We start from the raw sequence: 25,919 nt of genomic DNA, 5'->3' as shown, positions 1-25,919 counted from the left end.
ATCAATTGTCACCATTTGTGGAGGATAGGGGTCTATGTATCTTGTGTGCACATTTGTGTACTTAAGTGTTCACATATGAATGTAAGCCAGAGGTTAACATCTGGTGACTTCCTCTACCATTCTGCATTTAATGAGACAAAGTCTCTCATTGAATTTGGAGATCACTGACTCAACTAGACTAGCTGGCCCACAAACATCTGGGATCAACTTGTCTCTACTCCAATACAACTCCAAGCTCTTCATTAAATTTTTTAATTGAAAATAGATTTTTTTCAAACAGTATATTCTGATTACAGTTTCCTCCCCCTGATCTCCTCCCAGATTCTCCCTATCTCCCTACCACACAACTCTATATCTTTCTTTCTCTTTCTCATTAGAAAACAGACATCTAAAAATAATAATAAAACAAAATTAACACTAAAATAGGGCAAAACAAACAGAAAAGGAGCCAAAGAAAAATATCACAAGTAACACGTAGAGACATACACACATTTGAACACACTGAAAACCCCAAAAACCAAAATTGGAAGCCAAAAGACCTGTACAGTATAAGTAAAAAAACAAATGAATGAATGGCTCAGAAAAAATTATTAAACAAAAACAAAACATAAAACCTCCAAAAATATAACTGAGTTCATTTTTTTAACATGACTGCTAAGGACTCATCTCAGATCCTCATACTTGTATGGCAAGTATTTTACCAACTGACCATCTCCCTAGCCTCATGTATCACCATTTTTTTATTTGCCATATCTTCCTGTATGTTTAATCTGATTATTGTAACTTACTTCATTTTTCCAATAATCTAATCTTTAGGCATAATACAATGATCTGTAACTGCAGCTTACCTAAAATAATTGAAGGCAATCTATTCTAAAAAGCAGGCCAGAGAGATGATTCAGCAGGTAAAAGTGCTTTTGGCCAAGCCTGACAACCAGAGATCAATCCCAAGAACCCACACAGTGGAGTACAGAAGCAACCACTGAAAACTACTCTTCGAACTCTACACATTCAATGCGCAGGTGTATGCACACACAGAATATTTATAAATATTTATGTGTTTATAAATAAATAAGGACTGGAGAGATGGCTTAGTGGTTAAGAGACAGTGCTGCTCTTGCACAGAACATGGTTTCAATTCCCAGCACTCACATTCTAGTTCTAGGGAACCAATTCTTCTGGCATTCTTGAGTCCCTATATTCATGTACTGATACACAAACACACATATACACAATTGAAGAGTAAAAATATAGTTTAAAAATAAATAATTTTAAAAACTTTTTCCTCTATTTTAGCACCAAGAAACCTGTTTTCTTGCTATCAGAAATCACTACCTATCTAAAGTTATTGCAGGGCTGGAGAAATGGCTCAGCAGTTAAGAACATTTGATGCTCCTACAAAGGACCCAGGTTCCTTTTCCAGCACCCATATTAGACAACTCACAGTTGCTTGCAGCTCCATTTCTAGGGGATCTGATGCCCTCTTCTGGATTCTGCAGCCACTGTATATACAGGATACACCCAGGAACCCACACATAAACATACAAAATATAAAACAAGTTATTTCCAGCAATTACTTCACATGCTATTATTTGACATTAGAAAAGATATGAAAATATCAAAAAGAAACATATTCATAACTATTAAAATAAAAATCAATACTATTTCAAACCAGTTATGACTGAATTGGCAGTAATCTATTACTATCAGACTGGCATTGTTTGTCTAATCTTTTATTACAAATTTAGACACAACCTACCATACAGAGTTACTGATTTACCTGCCTAGCACTTATTGGGGTCACTTTTCCACAAGAATTGTTATCTAAAAGTTAGACACCATTTTCCAAACACTTTCAACCAAGTGCCCAATAGATAACACATGAACTAAACTATGAGCAGTCCCCACATACATTATTAACACACTAAGCAAAGACCAATACCTCACAATGTGGCAGAAGTTAGTCATGCTGTACAATTTTACCATAATCTATGTTTCCAACCTGGCTTTACTCTCCAGTCCACATAAATGGTAACTGAGAAGAAAATGATGCAAGTAGGAAAGCCAGGTCAATCCATTGTGAAGCAAAAATGAAAGTAGAAAATGTTTTTGAGGATCTGAATACAATGAAGGCTGCTCTATGCCAAGTACAGCAGGGATGATCTGTCAAGGACAGAGCTCAAGTAAGAGTTCAAATAATAGACTACACAATGTCACTGGCTCAGTATCAAGAAAACTTATTGTGCCCATAGTCTTACATGTGAAAATGATTTTCCCTTATACAATAATTGTATGATTTTCCCTCAATGTATTTTCTATGCATCTCTAATATATCACCAAGAACAAGGTTATTTCACTCACTAGCCGGTAGAATGTTTGCCAAGCTTGTTTGAGGCAATAGATTTGATCGCCAGCATCAAATAAATATGGTGCTACACATCTGTAATCCTAGCATCCAGAAGAAAAGGCGTTAAAGGCCAGCTTTGGCTACATAGAGATTTAATGATCAGCATAGGTTACATGAGACCCTATCTCAAAAAAAATTAAAAATAAAAATCTACAAACACAAGGCAACTTGTGCCATTTGTAGTATAGTCCTTCATATTGTACTAAGGATCATGCTTAGGCAAAATCATGAAGCAGGTCTGAAAGGTGGCTCAGTAGGTAAAGGAATCTGCCACTAAGCCTAATGGAGTCAATCCTCAAGACCCACACAGTGGAGGAGAGGGCTGATTCCTGAAAGTTGTCCTGTGACCTTCACATGCATGTTCATATACTCACATACACACAGAAACAAACACATTACATAAATAAATTAAATAACTAATTTTAAGACGGAGACACAAAAATTTTGTTGTATAAGCAGTTATGTTTTAAAGACATCTTTTTAAAGATGTTACTGGTGTCCGGTGACTAAGAGACCTAGTTGAAGCAGGTAAACAGGGTTACAAAAATGATGTTTGAAGGAGATAATTTTTTAGATTGATTTAACTATTCTGAAAATTAGTAGTAGTAGCTATAAAATTCCATAAACTTATTTAAAATGTTCATTAGTATGCGTTTACAGGAGATAAATTTGCTGGGTGTGGTGGCCCATGTCTTTAATCCCAGCATTTGGGAGGCAGAGGCAGGTGGATCTCTGTGAGTTCGAGGCCAGCCTGGTCTACAGAGCGAGTTCCAGGACAGCTTCCAAAACAATACAGAGAAACCCTATCTCGAAAAATAAAAGTGTTAAACTGTATGTCATAAAGTTGCACTTTGTAGAGAAATCAACAAAAATTGTCAAGGCTCTAACTATGTGTAAAATCCCTCTGATTCAGCCCAGATTTTTGGTCCTTAGGCTCTATAACATTCATCACTAAATGACAGAAGTGATTTTTATCAGCTAAAAAACAAAGATGGCATGTTCTTTTCTTCTTTCACATGAACCTCTAAGTGTTCTTTGGAACTAAGCTTCAACAGTTTGTCTCTCTTAATGATTGATGGGTCTTGCTTTAAAAATAATCTAGCTTGTTGGAGCCCATTCCTTAGAATGGAATGCCATGCTCAGTGCAGTAGGACCATTATTAATCTTGATCCATGATCTAATTTGTTGGAGCCTATTCCCTATGGTGGGATGCCATGTTCAGCCTTAATGCATGGGAGAGAGACTATTGTGCCAGACTATGTTGACTTCTCATGGGAGCCCTTACCTGTGAGGAGGAGTGGCCTGGGGATGGGCTAGGGAGGAGGTGAGGAGAATGGGAGGAGGCAGGGGGTGGGAGGAGGAGTGGGAGGGAGAACTGTGGTTGGAATGTAAAATGAAATCAAAACTTCAAAAAATGCGAAAACAGAAAAGCAAAAGAAAAATAATAACATAGCTGATGCGATGGTTCAGCCTGTGAAAGTACTGGCTACCAAGCCTTAGCACCTAGGTTCAATTACTGAGGTCCACTTGGTACAATGAGAGCACAGATTCCTGCCAAGTTATCCTCCTTTAAAAGGGTCATATGGCTGGCTTTAAGCTCACTATGTAGCCAAGGACCTTGATGATCTAATGTTATTGTTTCCCAGGTGCTAGGATTACAGGCATGTGCCACCATTCACAGTTTACACTGAACTAGAACTTGGGGCTTCCTGAATGCTAGAGATTAGAGATCTATGCCACCACCTCCAGCTTATGTGGTGCCGGGGATCCAACCCAGGGCTTTGTGAAATTCTGGCAAGCACTCTACCAAAAGTGCTACATCTCAACTCCAAAATTCTACTTTAAACAGAAAATATTTCATTAGAGTTCAAGCTCCATGTATTAAGCAACAAGAATGATGCCAGGAGTGGTGGCGCACGCCTTTCATCTCAGAACTCAGGAGGCAGAGGCAGGTGAATCTCTGTGAGTTCCAGGTTAGCCTGGTCTACAGAGTGAGTTCCAGGACAATTAAGACTGTTACACAGAGAAACCCTGTCTCAAAGAAAGGAGAAAGAAAGAAAAAAAATAAGGACCAAGAGAGATAGCTCAGTGGTTGGAAGGGCTTGCTGCTCTGTTCTTCCAAAGGACCAGAGTTCAGTTACCTGCACCATATCAAACAGTTCAGGCAGTTTAAAATGTCCTATAACTCCAACTCCAGGGATCTGGAAACCCTCTTCTGGCCTCTTGGATACACACACACACACACACACACACACACACACACACACACACAAATTAAAGAAACAAGAATAATGTACCTCTTTAAACTTTACCTTTCAATTTTATTTTAATTTAAGTCATTATAATTACTGAAAAGATGTCCACATGCAAATTAAAACAGCTATCACTTCAAAAGTACATCTAGCAAGGCCTGGTAGTTCAGACCTGTAATTGCAAGTATGCTCAGAATTCTGCATAAAGGCAAGAAAATATTTTTCAAGTCCTGCCTGGGATACAAAGGGTGAATTCAAGGCCCCCACCTGAGTAACTTAATAGGGAGCCTGCATTAGGGAAGAAAAGGGGAATTAGGAGGATACTATTAGAATTATAGCAAATAGAAGAGTACTTACCTAGAATGTGCAATACCCTGGGTTCAATCCCTAGCAACATATACACACAAAGACAAAACTAAATTCAACGGGTATCCTCATAGCCTTTATTAGTATAGTAAATTTAATCAGCCAGTGAAAAGCTACAGTGAATATGCATAAACATGAAGCACCCAGTGTTTAACTAGAAACAATTATCTCATTTGGACATACATAATTATATGTACACTTTCATTTATGAAGGAATCAAACCAATGACGCTGTGTTGCAAAAAGTCTATACTTCTGGTTGTCCAAACCAGAAGTTTTGATAGATCCAGTCCCCTATGTCACAAAAGGCCAGGAAGCCTTGCCAATGAGCCCATCAAAGCCAGGAAGCAAATTTATACCTCTAGGACTCCCCAGGCACAATGTACAGAATGAACTCAAACAGGCTTTAGGAACCACACTCTTATAGAGAAGCACAAAGCAGGCCTTGGAAAGCATAGTTTCAAGTCAGACCGGTTTGGATGGCAATTTTGCCTCTACTGCTGACTAGCTAGCTAATATGTGCAAATTATTTTTTAGCCTACCTGACATATATATGATAAATAAGGAAAACATCTACCTTGGAGAAAGGCTGTGAGCACACATGCATACATGTGAATAATTAATTTGCCACAGCATCTGGTATTCCATAAGGTTCAATAGATGTAGCATTATAAGAATTATAGATCAGACTATACAAAAGAGAGACTGCACCCAAAACTTGACTCTGATGGGAACTACCCCCAAAAACGAAAGTCTTTAAGTAAAAAGCTTAATTCAAAGTGTTAACAAATTTCCAAGAGACTGGTCATTTTAACCCACTAAATAATTTTCTGTTAATTCCCAAATCTGAAATATCTAACTGTTAAACATCTCTTTAGGTAGAAAGTCCTTGGTCTCAGTTTTCATATCCACTGATAGAACTGCCTCCCAAATTCCTATCTCCATATGAAGAAATACATAAATGCAAACGAGAAATGAGACCCAATCTTTGAATAATTCACTAAGGAAAAATTCTCAAAAATATATAAAAAATTACATCTAGTAATCCCAGCAGTTGGGAAGCTGAGGCGGGAGGATTGCTACAAGTTCCAGGCCAGCCTGAGATACATAGTGAGTTAGTTCCAAGCTAACCTGGACTGAAAATGAAACCCTGTCTAAAAATAAATAAAAATAAAAATCCAAATGCCAAAACTGTGAATTATTTTTAAAAATTGATTTTCAATGTGAGTTTAAATTGAAAGCAGAGGCTGGGCGTTGGTGGCGCACGCCTTTAATCCCAGCACTCGGGAGGCAGAGGCAGGCGGATCTCTGTGAGTTCGAGGCCGGGCTGGACCAACACCCTGTCTCGTAAAACCAAAAAAAAAAAAATTGAAAGCAGAGTGGATACTCTACAGAGAGCTTAAATGCAGACTACTGTCCCTCTCCACTCTGGTGCTAGGGATCCAATCCAAGGCCATGTACTCTGCCTCTGAGTTACATCTCCAGCTCTAAACGTTGTATTTTGATTGCATTATTTTCCTAAGTTGAAATATGTGGTCCAACTGGCACAATTATCAGATGGTAAACAACCTTTGACATTTTATCTTCTCCTCTGTCAAGGAATGTGAGGTTGCCAAAAATAAAACATTAAGATCTAAAATTATCTGATTCTGAGTGAAGTCTTTTCTAATCAGAAAACAACTAAATATGTCAAATCTTGCTTGTTTTGTACTAAAGTTAAAGATCATATAAACCATCTCTCTTCTGTTTTAGATCTATGCAAGTGGATTTCTTTGCTCATTTTAAACACCTTGTGTTATTATTTGACATCAATTTGTCATATTGGAGTGTCATACTCTTACACTAACTGCCAAAAATAAAATTTTATATTAGCACACCTTTGAATAGCCCAACACTAAAAATCCTACTAAAATAAAGGAGATAACCACCAAAGCTGTCGAAATGGAAGAAAAAGAAAGATGAAATTTTAAACAGGTTTTAAAAAAATCCCATATTCTTTACAAATTTTCTACAAGCTTATTTTTCAGCTATAGCTCAATTTTCTATTATTAAGCAAACTGAAATGCAAATTATACTGAAAAGCTAACTTTCAGTAAGAGGAGCTGCTGTCATTTCCAACAATTCAACTATTGCTGGGGGCAATGCATACTTATAGGAATTCTTCCACCTCTGTGTTTAAGGTTTATAGTGTAAGAATACTGCACCTTCAAAACAGAAAATGCCAAGGAAAGTCTGGTTCTTCTCAAATGTGGAATATCTGAAACAGAATACATTTAATTCTTAATCAGTCAACCTCCTATTATTTATGTGAGATGACCCTGCAATTTCTCTCAATGGAAACCTTTCCTTTACAAAACCACAGAGAGAAGAGTAGATGCCTCTGATTTAAATAACTCCAATAATATACACTGGTAGATTTAGTTAGGACCCTTGCATAAACAACAACAAAATCAAAACCCTAAGGGGGGCTTAAAGAAGTCCCTAATCTTTAATAAATTATAAGACTGAGCAATGACAAAAGTAATGCTCCCAGGGAAAGGGATTTATTTCTGAATATTTTTCTAATATATCAAGTTATTTTTATTTAAAAAATAGGCTTAGGATCTATGCTAAATCAACACAATAAGAAAAGCAAACTGTTTCTATTTTTACCTATCAAATAAACCATTGCACTGATTATGTTTAAAAGGCAAACCAATTCAAAAGGATTTAATGCCCTTTCCAAGAGAGAAACCTCTTCCCAAACACTCAGAAATGATGGATTATTAAATGCTCTTGGAATGGTTAACTTTATTTAGTATGCCTCTTTTGGAGTTCTATTCTTTTATGCAGCCAAATGGTATTTTTTCTTCCTAATTAGGTTCCCCTGTACTTGTGCAATGCTGAGCACACACAGTATTGGCAGCTTTAGTTCTACAGCTTCTCTCTTCTGGCTCCTTCTCCCCCTCACCTACTCTTCTTATCCCACCCCATCCCACCCACCCAAAAAGATTTCCTTCCCAAATGTTCTCTCTGCATTTATCAACAGAAACACCCACTGGTGGTGTCAAACTGGTAATACTGCTGCAGGCTTCCTTACTCCCATTTCAGTGTCAACGCCAAAAATGCTCGGACCTAAAATAGTACTTTTAATAAAGAATTGAAAAGACTTCCTAGGTACATAAATACCATATTCTCAGAAAGATGGAGGCCTCTTACATTTTTATTATTAATGAACCCTCGTTGGGTTGTTAAATGTAAGATCATACTCTCCCTTTCAATACCAGATATACAGGGGTAAGGAAACACAGTCTCTTCACATGTTAAGAAAATATTTTAAAACACTTAAGATAATTAAAAACAAATTTACATCTAAATGTTATGCATTTTGTAATTCTAAAGTGTCACCAGTAAAAATGTCTTTTTTTTCTAACCCTACAGCAAGAAAGAAACAAGCTGGAAGTGTCCCAGCAGATGTTACCTAAAGCCCTAATCCCATATTCTATACATATTTATGCCTCCTGCTTTCAGTCAAATGCTCTCAGACAAATTAATTTGTGTAATCTTTTATACTGCCTACATAACCATTACATTCAAACAAGTCTAAATCTGATGCACGGAAAGAAATTATTCTGTGTCAATACTTTCTAAAATCAGCTTAAATTTCAGCCAATTAAAAATAAATTGTGTTAACAGAATACTGATCTGCAACTATTAAAATATCACAGCATCTTTCTAGTCTGTCTGGAGAGATACTAAGGTCAGGCTTTTCTTATTCAAGCATCTGTGCCATACCACTCAAGTGAAGCGGAAAAAAAAACCCAAAACCTTCAAGAAAGATCTGCTTTTACACTGAAATATGCCCATGTTATTTTTTTACCCCAACGTGGGCACCAAAAAAAGAAAGAAAGAAAGAAAGAAAGAAAGAAAGAAAGAAAGAAAGAAAGAAAGAAAGAAAGAAAGAAAGAAAGAAAGAAAGAAAGAAAGGTATCAATTCGAGAAGGACCTGTTCGTTCTGGCAGATGGTTCCAAACCCCAGGATTCAATTTCTATGAAGGTCCAAAGGGTAGGAAGGTCTGGGAAAGGGTCAATTTCTGCTTCTTTGCCAGCACGCCAGCCGTGAACTTCACAGCAATGCCTGAAAACTTGTCCCGTGGAAGGTGGCAGAAACCTGCGGGGCTGCAGGCGGGGCGCTCGCCCACCCTCCCGGGCAGCCAAGGTCAGAAGGACCGGGGCTAAGAGTCTTAGCTGCCAGCGGGTCCCGTGCTCTTTGGGAACTTGGGCGAGGGGTTTGGGGCCCTCCTTAGCACTAGTGGAAAAGGCTTCTCTCGCCGCAAACCCGAGAGCCCTGGCCACGGGGGCGGCGGGGTGGGGACACCGCAGACCTGCAGCAGAGGGGAGCCCCGCCGGGTCTAGCCTCGACCCACTGTCCCTCTAGCATAGCTCCCTGTCCCCGGCACCAAAAATTCTAGTCCCAGTCCTACTGGGAAGCCCCTCGAGACTCGCGGTGGGTCGCCTAGGGAGACTCCAGCTTGGGACGCCCTCGCCGTGTCGCCCCGTTGTGGAGGGACCCGCGCCTCTGCCCCTTCTGTCACCCTCCTGAGTGGACCGACTGGGTTCTCTCTAGGGACAAACTGGTGGACACACTGACAACGTGAGACGGCCTGACGATCGGACGCAACTACTCACCCTGCCGAGTCCCCCGCCTCTACTGGGGAAGCCTCCACTCCCGCGACCGCCCTCACCGCTTTACCTTCCCTAGCGGCAGAGACAAGTAATCGAAACCTCCGGCCCCGCCCTCTCGCCGGGGCGAACGCGCAGCCTAATTTGCTGATTGGCACGCCCCCGGTCTGCCCATTCGAACCAATCGGCAAGCTCCTCTCATCCGCTAGGTCCCGCCTTGTCCCTGCCTACTTTTAATAGGCGCCAATCAAGAGAAAACGCTCGTGCTCGGGTTCGGGCTCGCGCGCACCGCCCACGCCGCTCGTCCTGGAATCCCCGAAATCCTAGACCGCGGGTTTCTTGCACTAACTCTCTTCTACACGAACGCGCTTATGCGCGCTCGCGACGCTCCTCTTGGAGCACCAGGTTTGGTTGCCCGGCCAGGCCCTAGCAACCTGGGCTGCAAGGCTGGGAGGGGCGGTGCTCGAGCTGAAAGCTTATGTGGGGAGTGGGAAGAGAGGGAGGAATGGGGGGGGGGAGATCGTGACTGAGAGAGGGGTGGATGCCAGGGCTGGTGGGGGTGAGGAGGCCCGGGAATCCACCTGTCACTGCGGTGGAAAAAAAGGGGGAATCCTTCCTGCAGCGCAGCTATCCTGGTCTCCCTCCCTGGGGACCGGTGCGTGGAGCGGATGGAGGGCGGGGATCATATTTCGGGCGGGAGTCCGAGCTCTGCTTGAAAATAAAGGACGAAGGTTGACTCATCTCGGTCATTGGTTTAAAAAATGAGATCGAAGTCTATTGCTGCTGCCTAACTGTTGCAGCTGTGCATGCACGCGCGAGCAGACACATTCTTATGCACGTTCATCTAGCAGCCTGCGATTCCCTGGGGTGACTTAAGAGCAAAGAACTGGCAGCCAGAGGATTCCTTACACAGCAGCTGGACGCGTGCAAACCGCGGCAGCAGAGGCTGCAGCATCAACCCACAACTCTACTCTGATCCGATGCTCTGCCTTACAAGATTCCCAAGCTGGTTAAAAAACAAAAAGCAATGAAGTCATCGTCGGGCCAGTAGAAATATAATGATCTTAATATCTGCCGTTCATGGATCAGTTTTCCAATAGGATGAGATACAGATACAGTCCCAGTGCACTTTAAAGAAAAAAAAAAGAAAGGAAAAAAATGATTTCGTTAAAGACGTTGCAGACAAATGTATGAAAAGCTGTATGGTGATTTCAAAATGCCTTTTAAAAAACAGAGGAAGCATAAGAATTTTCTGGATTTGGGGAAGGGACAGAAAATAGGTAGTGTTTGAAGTAGGAAATGCCACCAAATCAGAAATAGCAGTTTGTAATAAGAAATAGATATCTTGGATAAACTCTGTTTAATCTACTCTTTTCTTGACTCTAGTAATGACAGGTAGCTATATAATGGGTTTGTCCACTCGATGCCAAGCCAAAAAGATTTTCTTTTTCATAACGTAGTGAATATTTCATAAGCAATTGAAAGCATCTACTTTCTCAGAAAGCATATTAGCCAATTTTCCAGGTAGGAGCAGTGGATTAACAGTGAGGGAAAATGGAGTCAGGCTCTGCAGAGGCTCCTGCCTCCCCCAGTCACAAAACAACAGTGCTGTGACCTCATGCTTCATCCACGTGGAGCCAGAATTCCTGGGACAGTCACTGCATTATCATCCCCCCCCACCCACCCAGTCAATGCCTTTGTACTGGAAATTTCAGCAGTATTGCCTTGGAATCAAATGAAGGGAGCTTTAGCTGAATAGATTGAGAAGTTATGGGAAAAAAAACCAATAGAATGCCCACAGCTTTAAGTTCAGTATCGTTTAAAGTAGCTATATTAGATGTTTTCCAATGTGCCATACCATGAGCAAACACAGCCTTTCACTGAGGAACGTTTGCTTTGATCTGGTTTTCAGCACTGGTTTATTGGCACCACATCTAGTTCAGTTAATTCCTCTTGTGAGAGAAAACTGGACATTTTAAGTGTTTTTAAGAAATACCATGCTGTCATTTACCTGAGGCCTTTTCTTATGTAAAAAGAGCAGTAATAGTTCCCTGCAAATGCCTGCTGCTGTGTTAAGAATTCTACAGATATTCAAGGCTGACAGAGAAAATACAGGCTACCTCCATAAATTTGAATTTTAGATAAACAAATAACTTTTAATACATGTATTTTTATCCCAAATACATTCAGGACAAGTCTAGAAGCCTGAGTGAGCCTTTTAATCACTGTCCAAAAAGAATTTTATGAAATGCCCTTCTTGAGGAAACTAAACAATTTTGTAGTATTTGTAAAAAGGGATACACATACTGAAAAATGAGTTGTTATTTATCTGAAGTTCACGTTTCAATGGGTATCCTCTGTTTTTATTTGCTATACTGGACAACCCGAGAGGATTACACACATTATCTCTAATCCTCACATGTCTCAGCAAGAGTCTCACCATTTCCAAATGGGGAACCAGCTTCAGAGCCTCCTCAGCATCTATTTGCTCCCTCTTCCTTCTAACAGAACCCCCACTGTTTTCAGATAGCCAGCCCCTCCACACATGGAGAGATTGAGTCCAAATTTATTTCAGTCAATCCGTATGTGGCTTGATCAGACTAAAAGAAAAAGCTTAGCATCCTATGGTTTGAAAGAGAGATTTTTGCCCTTATACCTTCTGGATGAAGAAGGCAGTCATTTGGTAATTGAAAACCATCCTTAAGTCAAAGCCTACATACTAATTAAGGTAAAGTTTTAAAAAGATAGAAAGGGAAATTAAAAAGTAGGTTCTTGACAACATGAATATTTATGAACTACCCATCTGGGCCTAAACTTCATGATACAGTCTGGGTCTGCTGCAAAGCAGAAGAATCAACCGGATGGGTGAATTGGTAGTGCTTGTAGGCAGAAGGTCACATCAGAAAGTGTTTGCCCTGTTCAGATATGGTTTTGTTCAAAGTTTATGACACATGCAAAGAAAAAAAATTAAAGAAATAATCAAATAGGGTGTGGTGGCACACCTGTGCAAATGCCAGCACTTGAAAGACAGAAGTAGGAGGATCACGACAAGTTCAAGACCACTCACCATCTCCATAGCGAGTGCCAGGCCAGCCAAGGCTACACACATGAGACTGTCTCAACAAACAAAGCAAAACCTACATATAAAGTTTATGTTGTTTAAGGAAATGTCATTTTAAAAAGTCAAGTACAGTACTTTTAGCTTAAACTTTCGAAGTCTCCATCTTTGTTCTCTAGGCACTAGGTTTAGCCACAAATGATGTAGAAGGAACATGAATATTGGCCTCAATACTCTGATACTCTTCTATACCTTTAACACATCATCTTAAATTGTGGGTACAGCTTCCAAAAAATTTCAAGAAGTGACTTTCCTCTGACAAACCCAAGCTCAAGTTTATGGGTGTGTTTTACTCTTTTTCTTTTTATTAACATCTGTGTTTAAAACTATCCCTCAGATCTCCTTTTGGGAGCAGGAAGGTGATTCAGAATGGCAAGTGCTTACTGCTCAAGCATGAGGGGCTAAGTTCATTCTCAGCACCCACTTTAAAATGGCAAGCCTGGTAACAAAGGTTTGCTTGAGGGTTTCTAATCCACGGCTGGGAAGGCAAAGACTCATGGATCCCTGGGCTAATTAGCCAGCAAAACTAGCCTAATTAGTAAGTCCCAGTATCAAAAAAGTATAGATCTCCTTATTAACAATACCCCTGAATTCCATACATGTGTACACATGCATAGACACTCATACTCAAAACAAATCCCCCTTTAAATAAACAAGTCTGCTTCAAAAACAAAACAGGCAGGGCACTGTGGCACATGCCTTTAATCACAGTGCTTGTGAGACAGAGGCAGGCAAATTTCTGTAAGTTCAAGGCCAGCCTGGTTCCAGGATAGCAAGACCTACATAGAGACTGTCTCAAAAAAAGTTAAAAAGAAGGTGCTTTAAGATATAGCTTTTCTGATTACATGAGCTGTGTCTGCACACTCTGCCTTAATTACCACCACCACAGATAGTGAAAAGTTCACCAGAGGAAGTAAAAACATTGTCACTTATTCTAAATTAAAAATGAAACAATGACCTTCTTGGCTTATGCCTTATAATCCTTTCTCTTGTGAGGATTGAGGCAGGACTTACTAGCTTTAGGCCAACCTGGGATATAGAGTGAGAGCTTGTCTAAAAAGAAAAACAATAAAAATGGGTCAAGGATGTAATACAATTGGTAGTGAATTTGCCTGGCATATATATGTATATATATAAAGCCCTGGGCTGGATCTCAAGCACTAAATTAATCAGGACTGGTGGTGTACATCTGTGATTCCAGCACTCTTGAGGTAAAAGCCAGATGATCAGGAGCTTAAGGCCATCCTTGGCTACACAGCCTGGACTACATGATTAAAAACAAAAGGAAGGAAGGCTCAGAGAAAACAGAAGCAAACCACAGAACAGAATGCTACATGAAAGCTACCTCAGCTAAAACTAAGGAAAGGAAGCTTACCTGGCTTCAAATTCCAGCTTCAATTACGGCCTTTTATAAGTTGCTCAGCTTCTGTTTGCCTCAGTTTCCTCTTCTAAAAAATGAATACAGTATTTGTGTTTACTTCACATGTAGGTGGGAAACTATGAAATGACTAGCACTAGCCCATATAAGGACTTTTAAAGCTTAAGTTATTATTCAACAGGTTCTATTCTGTGGACTATTTATAAACCTGAAGCATTTTTCCCTATAATCAACACTTTCAATCCTAATTTATGACAAATTTGCCTTTCATGTCCCTTTACATCTTGGCTGATTCTTCTGACTTTTAGGTCATTTTTCAACTATTAAAAATCAATCCAATTTAGCCAGGCAGTGGTGGTACATGCCTTTAACCCCAGCATTTGGGAGGTAGAGCTAGGAAAGTAAATCCCTGTGAGGTCAAGGCCAGCCTGGTCTACAGAGCAAGTTGCAGGACAGCAATAAAAAAAATCAACCCATCTTAATACTAGAAAGCTGCATTGGATTGAAACTCCCAATTTCAGAGGGTAATGAAATAAATGAGACATGAGTGTAGAAGGAGGAATATCTGGGGGAAGTAAGGGAACCAGCTAGAGCGATAAAGAGCTCATGGTGGCAGATGGAGGTGGTGGAGACAGTTAGAAAAGGGGATAAGTTAGGACAAACTATACACACACACAATGAAAATGCCATAATGAATGAAACAATTACTTTAAAAAGTAATCCCAGCACTCTCGAGGCAGAGGCACGAGGATCTCCGTGAGTTCGAGGCCAGCCTGGTCTACAAGAGCTAGTTCCAGGACAGCCTCCAAAGCCACAGAAACCCTGTCTGTATAAACCAAACAAGAAAAAGAAAACAGTAATCTTTAGGAGCCAGAGATATCACTTGCCTGGTGGAGTGCTTGCCTAGTATACATGAAACCTTGTATTTGACTCCTAGCACTGCATTTCTGGATTGTAGTACTATATGCCTGGAATCCCATCACTCAGGAGTGAAGACAGGAGGATCAGACATTCAAGGTTATCCTTGGCTACACATCAAGTTTGAGGTTAGCTTCAAGATGCAAGAGAGTCTGTCTCAAAAAAAAATAGTTATCCAGGTGATAGTGGTGCAAGCCTTTGATCCCAGCACTTGAGAGGACAGGTGGATCTCTGTGAGTTTGAGGCCAGCCTGGTCTAAACAGTGAGTTCCAGGACAGCCAAGGCTACATAGAGAAACTATTTTAAAAAATTTCAAATATGCACAAACATTTTTAAAATCCCGAATAAACAATAACAAAAATCCCACCCCCCACCTTTCCCCTTCATACCATCACCACCCTACCAGGCTTGTGACTAAAGGTAAATGAAGTGATCCGGTGTTAGGATGGGCCTTTCCTTTGTACAACTCCAGTTCCCCTCAGAATGTGCTTTCAGTTCCCTCACCAAACCTAATGTCTCTGGCCACAGAGTTTTTAGGAAGCAGAGGGGAGAAGGACTCACTGACCTTTATCTTAAGAACACACACACAAAAAAAGACTTGGTAAATTGGCTCAGCTTGTGAAGGCATTGGCTGCAAAGCCTGATGTCTTGAGTTGAACCTCCACGATCCACCTGGTGGAAGGAAAGTACAGTTCCCACTAGTAGTTCTCTCTCTCTCTCTCTCTCTCTCTCTCTCTCTCTCTCTCTCTCTCTCTCTCTCTCTCTGTCTCTCTCTCTCTCTCTCTCTCTCTCTCTCACACACACACACACTACATTTTATTAATGTAAAAAAACCCACAAAACTTGCTCTCATATAACAAAATATGGCAAAAGTAATGGGTATGAGTGGTCCTGATGTAACACTAGGTCATAAATGATGCTCGTTTTCACTCTCTTTAAATTGTTCACTGGGGGGAGGGCAGGTGCATGTCACTAGAACACTCAAGATGCCCATGGGGTGAGGGAGGAAATGAAGACTTTTGCCAAAGGACATGAGAGTAGCCATCTTGGAAGCAGATGTTCCAGCCTGTCTAGATTTCAACCTCATGAAAGACCCAGGCAAGAACCATTCCACTAACCCACTTATGAATTTATAACCCTCAGAAACTATGAAATGACAAACGCTTGTTTGAAGCCACCCATTTTGTGCTAATTTGTTATGCTGCAGTGTATGTGGTTACTATCTCTACTTTACAGGTGAGGTTTTATTAACCTGCCTAATATCACCCATGAAATAGGCAACAGAAACAGGCCCCAGGTGTCTAACCCAAGAAGCTGAACCCCCTAATCATTAGGCTATACTCTGGTTTCAGTAGGAAACGCATAAATGCTGTTATGTCCCAGGAGCTTCCCTTATGGTGTCTCATTTACTCCCACAACAGCTGTGCACCAGAGATTCCTTTCTGCCTTTCACAAGTTATCAAATTGAAGCTCTTGGGGAAGTCAAAGAGTAACGATGTGCAGAAAGGTGGACCCGTGAGCTCTGTATTACTGTTGTCCTCCCACACCAGACAAGTCTCACTGTGCAACCCAGTCTAGCCTCGAACTCTCAATTCTTCTTCCTCAACCTCGTAGCAACTGTGATCACAGGCATGTTCCATTATGCCCACGCTATCCACTGCATTTTCATCCTTTGTTTTGTTGCTTAGCACAAGTGCGAAATGACTTAATGAGCATCTTACTAATATCAGTCCCTTACTGGACTTTGATAGTGTGAAATGACTCCAAATAATGCCTTTTCCCTAAATATGCACAGGTAGAGTAAGATAAACTATATAACATTATCATATCCCCATATTTTAATTAAAAATGGAAAAATATTTTGAAAAAAGCATTTAATTTTTTACTAAAATAAATGACTCAACAGAATATAAGTGCTAAAAGAAATAAAATGTAGTACTTTTAATTTTAATAACAGACCTGACCCAATGCAATTTTACAAGCTCTTTATAAGGCATGTTAGAATTCTAGGATGGTTATATAAAAGCACACACAATGGGGCTGGGAATGTAGCTCAGTTGGTAGAGTGTTTGCTTACCACACACCAATTCCTTAGTTCAATCCCCAGAAGTACATAAACTGACCATGGTACCATACCCCAGTAATCTTAGCACTCAGAATGGGGAGGGTGGGGGCAGAATGATCAAAAGTTCATTCTTAGCTACATAGCAAATGAAAAGTCATTCTGCACTACATAAAGCAAAAAGAACAACGTCAATAAAAAAGTAGCCCTAGGTAGAGATGCACATCCGTATACAAGTTTTCAGGGGCAGAGGCTGGAGGACTGTCCACAAGTTCCGGGCCAGGCAGGAAAATCCTTTCTAACCAACAACAACAAAGAAAAAAAAAGTATGGATTGAGCTTTGTTGGTTTTGAGTTGTTTTCCTGATACCTAGCATGGGGCATGACAATCAATAAGCATCTGCTGAATTAATCCATTAATTATCTCATCTGTATTCCCACACATTGGCGCATTACAGGCTCTGTTGACATACACAGAGGGAAATCAGGGATCAAGGCAAGGCACTGGGAAATATATGTTAACAGACCAAAAAAAAAAAAAAAAAAGAAAGATGAACACAATTTGGGTCATCTCACTTGTGGGAGATAGATTGGAGTAAAAAGGTGGAATTGCAGCCAGCTTTCTTGGACTGCCAGCCCCCAAATCATGACACAGAGACATAGTGTTAATTATGAATGTCTAGCCTTAGCTTAGGCTTGTTTATAGCCAGTTTTTTAAAACTTAAATTAACTAATTTCCATTCATCTATGTGCTGCCAGAGATCATTTTCCTCAATCTATGTAGTGTCCCTGCTGCTTTTCTGCTTCCTCCATGTCTACCTGTCTGGCCCCAGCTGGCTTGCCCCTGGCTGACTCCCCTTTTCTCTCTGCCTGCCAGCCCCACCTATCCCTCTTCTGCTTAGCTACTGGGCATTCAGCTTTTTATTAGATCCATTAGGTATATTAGGCAGGCAAGGTAAAACAGCGGCACATCTTTATATTGTTAAATAAATGCAGCATAAACAAAAGCAACACATCTTTACATAGTTAAACAAATACTCTTTTTTTTTTGGTTTTTTGAGACAAGGTTTCTCTGTGTAGCTTTTGCTTTCCTGGAACTCACTTTGTAGACCAGTCTGGTCTCCAATTCACAGAGATCCACCTGCTTCTAACCTCCCCAGTGTTGGAATTAAAGGTGAGCCACACCACCACCCAGCTCTTAAATATTCTATTCCACATTTCCCTCTTTTTGTCTAAATAAAAAGGAAAAGTTTAATTTTAACATAGCAAAACTATCAGAAAAATTACCAAAATATCCAGTCCATTTGTATTTGGCAAATTCAGAGAAAATACTGCATTATTTTCCTATCTTGGTAAGGCCAACGTTTTGTACCTAATTCACTTTCTGTCATAATTAATGAAAACTCTAACTACAACTATCTAGTCTTCAACTACATGAAAGATCCCACAAGTATATAATATTACCTGAGTAAACAAAAAGTGCACTGCAAGCCATGCCCCAAGCTATAGAAATAACAGAGACATCTGGCTGCCTGGACAGTCACCCCAAGGTTCCTCTTCAGTATTGGGGTATCCATTTTGTCCTATAGGCAGATTTTTCTATGAAGCAAGAATTTTGAAGGACTGTCCTGCTTTATCTTGGCAAAATTCATCCGTAGCTTTCCTTTGTGTCCTGAATCTCCAGTTTGACTCCATAAGCACAATACTCCAAACAAGAGTAGAAACACACATACAAATTTAAAATCAGTAGTCAAGGCAAGGTCTTCGATGCCCATCATCCTTTTTTGAAGTAGATTGTTTCTGACAGGAGCAGACATGTCTTACTGTCATGAAAAACCTTAAGTTATTAAACATCTTATATGCCATATTCTGTAGGTCTCTGAGAATGTGATAATTAAGAAATACAGTTTAATAGTCATCTATAATACTCAAAGTTGTAGTTATGTTCTCTAGACTGCTTCCTATTGTCTGTGGATGATGACATCTTTTTTTGTTTTGTTTTGTTTTGTTTTGTTTTAACGAGACAGGGTTTCTCTGTATTGTTTTGGAGGATGTCGGTCCAGCCTGGCCTCGAACTCACAGAGATCCACCTGCCTCTGCCTCCGGAGTGCTGGGATTAAAGGCGTGCACCACCACCGCCCGGCTGGATGATGACATCTTTAGGGGACCCTGAGAACATTAAGATAATGGTTAAGTCCTGGTAAAAGGAGTTGTAACATTTGTTATCCAGTCTCATAACTGTTCCCATGCAGAGGGATAAGTATATACACCATCTGTCTTATAGTTTTTCTTGGTTTATTTCTTTACGTCTGTAGCCAAGCTTTTTAGGAAGTCCCCCTCCCATCAAATCTGATCTCTAGGAACATTGAAGGAATCCACAGCCTTTCATTTCCTGTGGAAACAAAGGCGTAACTTCTCCCATAATGCAATACACTTTCTGGATTTCATTTTAAAGTGAAGACATCCCTAATGTATCTAGGCTTGTTTAATTCAGCAGTTCCTTTTACAATCCAATGTTTCTCAGCAGCTGTTATTCACTTATCAGCATTCAAAAATTCAAAGTCAACAAAACACCATAAAGGATCCAGACTCACTGTGCATTTCCTATCTTTATGTTGCTTTTTTACTTTACTTTCTCTTTAAAGACTATACTTTATTATTTTTAAACTATTTTTCCTATTACTGTCTATGCTGATTTTCTTTTCATTCTTAAGCACCTATGCACATTTTAAAACATACTGTAACCTATTTAGAGGTTTCTTCTTTGGTCTGGACCTGCTTTATTTTGTGCCTATAGCATTCTCTAATGGTGTGAGCACAACTTTAAACTTGAAGCACAGCTTTGCATTGAAGACTGTCTGCACTCCTTGGGTACATGAGAGACTTAAGACTGCAGACCTGGCAGAGAGCTGCACATAACTGAGAGCTGCATTTAACCAGGAGCTTTCAGCACTGTGGCAGGAATTTTTACTTGGGTTGTTTTTACTTAGGTTGTTTTTACTTAATTTGCTGGGTGTTCAAGTACTCAGTATATAGCAGAGCCACACCTCTGTACACTAAAAGTTCTGGGCTACTAGGAAACCATGTTTTGCTTAGTTTTTTATTTTGTTTTATTTTTCCAGCTTAGTCAGGCCTTGTGTAGAAATAGATACCCCGTGTTGGGTGCCAAATTTAACCAGCTTCTTGAACCACCAGTCCAAAATCATGGCATGGAAACTTATTAATTATGAATGTTCTGCCTTGGCTTATGCTTGTTTCTAGCTCTCCTCTTTTTAAAACTTAAGTTAATCCATTTCTAGTGATCTATGTATTTCCCTGAGGCTCAGTCTACATACTATCAGTTCTGCTTTCCTGCTTCTTCCATGCCTGGCTTGCTGGCTGGGTGGCTGGGCCCCATCTGGCTGGCCCCTGGCTGTCTGGCTGCCTCCCCTTTAATGTCTGCTACACAGCCCTCCCTATTACTCCTCTGCCTACCTATTGGCTGTTCAGCTTTTTATTAGATCAATTAGGTGCCTTAGGCAGGCAAGGTAAAATAGCAACACTCTTTACATAGTTAAACAAATGCAGCATAAAAAATACAACACATCTTTAATAGCTAAACAAATATTCTATTCCATAGCATGCAAAGGCTAATTTTGGTTGTCAACTTGACACACCTGGGCAGAAGGAAACTCAATTGAATAATTTCTTGCTGCATATTGGCATGAGGACATGTTTGTGGGAACAGTTTCTTGATTGCTAATTGGTATAGGAAGGCCCAGATGATTTTACACAGTTCCATTTCTAGACAGGTAGGCCTAGGCTGAATAAGAAAGGCAGCTGAACAAGAACCCAGGAGCAATCCTGTAAGCAGCATTCTTCCTCAGATTCTACCTCTGTTTCTGATTCTAGGTTTCTGCCCTGATTTCCCTCCATGATAAATTGTTACCTAGAACTGTAAAATGAAATAAATTCTTTCCTTCCAAAGTTCTTTTTATTTGTGATATTTATCACAGTGGCAGAAAGCAAACTGTGACAATACGCATAGAGTTGTGGAACAAACCTGACCCTTCTGTGCCTCAAGTATAATGATGACTCATTTTATTTGTCAGCCTGAAAAGGCGAAAAATGCCAAGATATTTGGTAAATAAAAAATTGTGGGTATGTAAGAGTGTCTTCTAAACAAGATTAACATTTGAATCACTAGACTAAAGGAAGAAGGCACACCCTCCCTAATCTGTTGAGGGCCCAGACAGAACACAGTGATAGAGGAAGGGAGAACTTGCTGACTTTGTTCCTGGCTGGAGCATTGAGTTTTGCCCGTAGACACTAGATCTTGGTCCTGCTGAAACTTAAACACACACTAGACTCTTGAGTTCCTGGCCCTCCAGGCAGTGTCAGGTGTGGGCTCCCTCTCATGGCGTGTGTCATTGGTTGGCCACTCCCACAAGTTCTGCACCACCTTTACCCTAGAATATCTTGCAGGGAAGACAAATTGGAGGTCAAAGGTGTTCTGGCTGTGGGACTGATCTGGACCCCCCAAATGTGAGTGTCAGCAAGAAGGCCTGGGCAACCTATGGGGCCCTGAGTTGTGGATCAGTGTCTATCCCTGGAATACAAACAGTCATCGTGTGCCTATAACACAAAGAGGGATGTTCTCTCAGCCTGGACTCTTAGGGGAGTGCCTGGACCCTACCCAGAGTGAAGTGACAGACTCTAGATATCCCCTATGTGGAAGGATTTGGCAATAGGGTGAGAGGGTGGGGGGGATGGGGAGTGTGGGAGGAGGGGAGGGAGAGGGAACTGGGATTGACATGGTAAACAAGCTATTTAAAATTAAAATAAAAAATGATAATAATAAAAAAGGTGTTCTGGCTGGATTGGTGTCCCAGTTCCTCCACTGGAAGTCTTGTCTGGTTACAGAAGATGGCCACTTCAGATTCCATACCCCCCATTACTGGGAGTTTTCACTACGGTCACCTTGATGTATTCCTGGGATTTTCCCTTGCAATAGGATTCTGCCTTGTACCCTAAAAGCCCCCCAATTCCAGTCATCTATCCCAGTACATTCTCTCCACCACTTTACCTGATCCCTTGTGTTCCCACCCTTACTCACTCCAAGTCCACCTTTGAAATCTCTCCTGTTTCCCCTTCCTAGGGAGATCTGAGTGTTCCCCCTGAGCCCACCTTGTTACTTAGCCTCTCTGGGTCTGTGGATTGCAACATGATTACCCTTTACTTTAAAGCTAATGTACACTTATAAATTGAGTACACACCATGTTTGGCTTTCTGGGTCTAGGTTACCTCACTCAGGATGATTTATCTACTTCCATCTATTTGTCTTCAAATTTCAGGGTTTTTTGTTTATTTGTTTGTTTTTCGAGATGGGATTTTTCTGTGTAGCCTTGCCTGTCCTGGAACTCATTCTGTAGACCAGGCTCATGTCAGACTCAGAGATCTCCCTGCCTCTGCCTCCTAAAGTCTGGGATTAAAGGGGAGTGCCACTAATGCCTAGGAGAATGTTACTTTTTAGCAACTGAGTAATACTCCATTGTGTAGTTGTACCACATTTTCCTTATTCATTCTTTATTTGAGGGCCATCTAGACTGTTTCCAGTTTTGACTATGATGGATAAAGCTGCTATGAATGTAGTTGAGCAAGTGTCCTTGTGGTATGGAGCGTCCTTTGGGTTTATGCCCAGTAGTAGATGGACTCCCAGTTTTTTGAGAAATCACCATATTTATTTCCAAAGTGGCTGTGCAAGTTTGATGTGTTCTTAGATTTGGTTTGTGAGCATTTTATTGAGTATTTTTACATTAATACTCATGAGGGAAATTTATCTTTAACTCTTTTTCTTATTTGAATTTTATGTGGTTTGGGTATCAAGGTGACTGTGGCCTCATGAAATGAATTTGACTATATTCCTTCTATTTCTAATTTGTGGAACAATTTGAGAAGTGTTAATATTAGCTATTCTTTCAAAGTCTGATAGAATTCTGTGCTAAAAACATTTGGCTCTGGGCTTTTTTGTGTTGGGAATCTTTTATTCACTTTTTCTACTTCCTTGTTTATAAGTCAATTTAGATTGCTTATCTGGTCTTGATTTAGCTTTGGTAAGTGGTATCTGTCATGAAAATTTTCCATTTATTTTAGATTTTCCAATTTTGGGGAGTACAGGTTTTTGAAGTATGACCCAACAATTCTTTGGTTTTTCCCAGTGTCTGTTTTACAACCACTTTTCATTTCTGATTTTGTTAATTTGAATAATCTATCTTTCAGTTAGTTTGGATAAACGTTTGTCTATCTTGTTGGTTTTCTCAAAGAACCAACTCCCTGTTTCACTGATTCTTTGTATTGTTCCCTTTGTTTCTATTTTATTGAATTCAGCCCTCTGTTTGATTATTTCCTGCCATCTACTCCTCTTTGGTGTGTTTGCTTCTTTTTGTTCTAGAGCTTTCAGGTGTGCTGCTAAGCCACTCCACTTTCTTTATGAAAGTACTTAGTGCTATGAATTTTCTTCTTATTACCACTTTATTATGTTCCACACGTTTGAATATGTTGCGCATTCATTTTCACCAAATTCTAGAAAGCCTTTAATTTCTTTCTTTATTTCTACCTTGACCCTGTAATCATTGAGTAGAGAGTTGTTCAGTTTCCACTAGTTTGTAGGCTTTTTGCTGTTTCTGTTGTTGTTGAAATTCAGCTTTGACCCAGGATGGTATGATAGGATGGAGAGGGTTGTTTCAATTTTCTTTTATCTGTTGAGACTTGCTTTGTGACCAAGTACACGGTATGTTTTGGAGAACGTTCCATGAGGTGCTAAGAAAAAGATGTATTCTTTTTTGTTTGAGTGAAATGTTTTGTAGCTATCTATTAGTTCTAGTATTTTTCTGCTTACCTTTTGTCTGGATTACCTGTCCATTGGTGAAAATGGGGTATTGAAGTCTTCCACTATCAGTGTTTGAGGATTGATATGTGATTTTGGTTTTAGTAGTGTTTCCTTTACAAATGTGGGTGCCCTTGTGTATTGGAGCATAGATGTCAACAATGAAAAATTATCTTGGTTGATTTTTTCCTTTGATGAATATGAAGTGTCCTTCTTTGTGTTTATTAACTTTGGTTTGAAGTATATTTTGTTAGATATTAGAATGGCTACAGTAACTTGTTTCTTAGGTTAATTTACTTAGAAAATGTTTTTCCAATCCTTTTCTCTGAGGTAATGTTTATCCTTGAATTTGAAGTGTGTTTCCGGCATCTAGCAGAAGGATGGATCCTGATTTTGAATCCTGTCTGTGTCTTTTTCTTGTGGAATTAACAACATCAATATTGAGAGATATCAACGTCCCATGATTGATAATTCCTGTTATTATGTTGTTGGTGGTAGTGATAATAGTAGTAGTAGTGGTAGGTTGTGTGTGTGTGTGTGTGTGTGTGTGTGTATTTCCTTTTTGGGGGAGTTTTGCTGGTGTGAGATTATTTTTTGCTTGTGTTTTCATGGGTGTAGTTATTCTACCTTGGTTGGAGTTTTCTTTCTAGTATTGTCTATAGGGCTGGATTTGTGGATAGATGCTGTTTGCCTTTGATTTTGTCATGGAATATCTTGTTTTTTCCATCTATGGTAATTGAAATTTTTGATGGGTTTACTAGTCTTGGTCTCTTAGAGGATGCAGGACATATGTCCAGGTCCTTTTGACTTTTGGAGGCCCTATTGAGAAGGTGGGTATAATTCTAATAGGCCTACCTTTATATGTTACTTGCCACCTTTCCTTTGCAGATTTTAATCTTCTTTCTTTGTTCTGTCAGTTTAGTGTTTTGATTATTATTTGGTGAGGGGACTCTCTTATCTAGTCTAATCTATTTGGTGTTCTGTAAGCTTCTTGTACCTTTATAGGCATGTCCTTCTTTGGGTTGGGAAGTTTTTTTCTTCTATGGTTTTGTTAAAAAATATTTTTTGTGCCTTTGAGCTAGGATTCTTCTCCTTCTGTTCCTATCATTCTTAGGGCAGTCTTTTCATGCTGTCCCAGATTTCCTGAAAATTTTGTGTCAGGGAATTTTTAGATTCAGCATTTTTTAATTGATAGATCTATTTCTTCTATCGTGTCTTCAATGACTGAGATTCTCTCTGCCATCTCTTGTATTCTGTTGGTGATACTTGCATCTATAGTTCCTGTTCACTTACCCAGATTTTCTATTTACAGAATTCCCTCAGTCTGCATTTTCTTTATTGCTTCTATTTCTATTTTCAGTTCTTGAACAGTTTTATCCATTTCCTTCAACTGCTTTTTTTCTTGGCTTTCTTTAATGGATTTACTCATTTCCTCCAACTTTTTGTTTGTCTTTTCCTTGATTTCTTTAAGGGATTTATTCACTTCCTCTTTAAGGATCTCTATCATCTTTATAAAGTTAGTTTTAAGGTCATTTTCTTGTACTTCCGCTGTGTTGGAATATTCAGGGCTTGCTGTACTAGGATGACTGAACTCTAGTGGTGACATATTGCTCTAGCTGTTGATGACTGTGTTCTTATACCGGCATCTAGGCATCTGGGTTTGGGGTGATTATAGGTCTAGTGTACCAGTCTCTGAGTTTGTCTTTGTTGAATGTGTGCTTTGTTCCTTGGTTCTGTTTCTCCTCTGGGCTTCTGGCTGGATTTGCCCGCGGTTGAGTAGACGATCTCCACATGGGTTGGGAGCTAGACTTCTGATGACCAGGGTGGCCTCTGGTTAAGCAGCGTGTTTCCACATAGTTGGGGTCTGGAGTTCTAGTAGCCGGTGTGGCCACT

General features: G+C 40.0%; 1 protein-coding gene across 4 annotated transcripts in view; it reads right to left on the bottom strand.

Moving 5' to 3' along the window:
• Positions 1–9,794, bottom strand: part of Cdkl5 (cyclin dependent kinase like 5) — a 190,582-nt gene extending 180,788 nt beyond the window's left edge. For 2 of the 4 annotated variants that reach the window (XM_013116385.3, XM_005074227.4), the window contains exon 1: positions 9,693–9,794. The gene's annotated coding sequence lies outside the window, so the exon portion shown is untranslated. Of the gene's footprint in view, positions 1–1,444; positions 1,539–7,228; positions 7,282–9,692 lie in introns of those variants that run through there. The other 2 variants (XM_040744115.1, XM_040744116.1) reach the window with 2 other exon arrangements.
• Positions 9,795–25,919: the final 16,125 nt, after the last annotated feature.

This window comes from Mesocricetus auratus, unplaced genomic scaffold (genome assembly GCF_017639785.1).
Source record: "Mesocricetus auratus isolate SY011 unplaced genomic scaffold, BCM_Maur_2.0 Super-Scaffold_100003, whole genome shotgun sequence".
Classification (NCBI taxonomy): Eukaryota; Metazoa; Chordata; class Mammalia; order Rodentia; family Cricetidae; genus Mesocricetus; species Mesocricetus auratus.
Note: the sequence above shows the minus strand (reverse complement) of the source record. Positions and strands in the feature narration are given on the sequence as shown.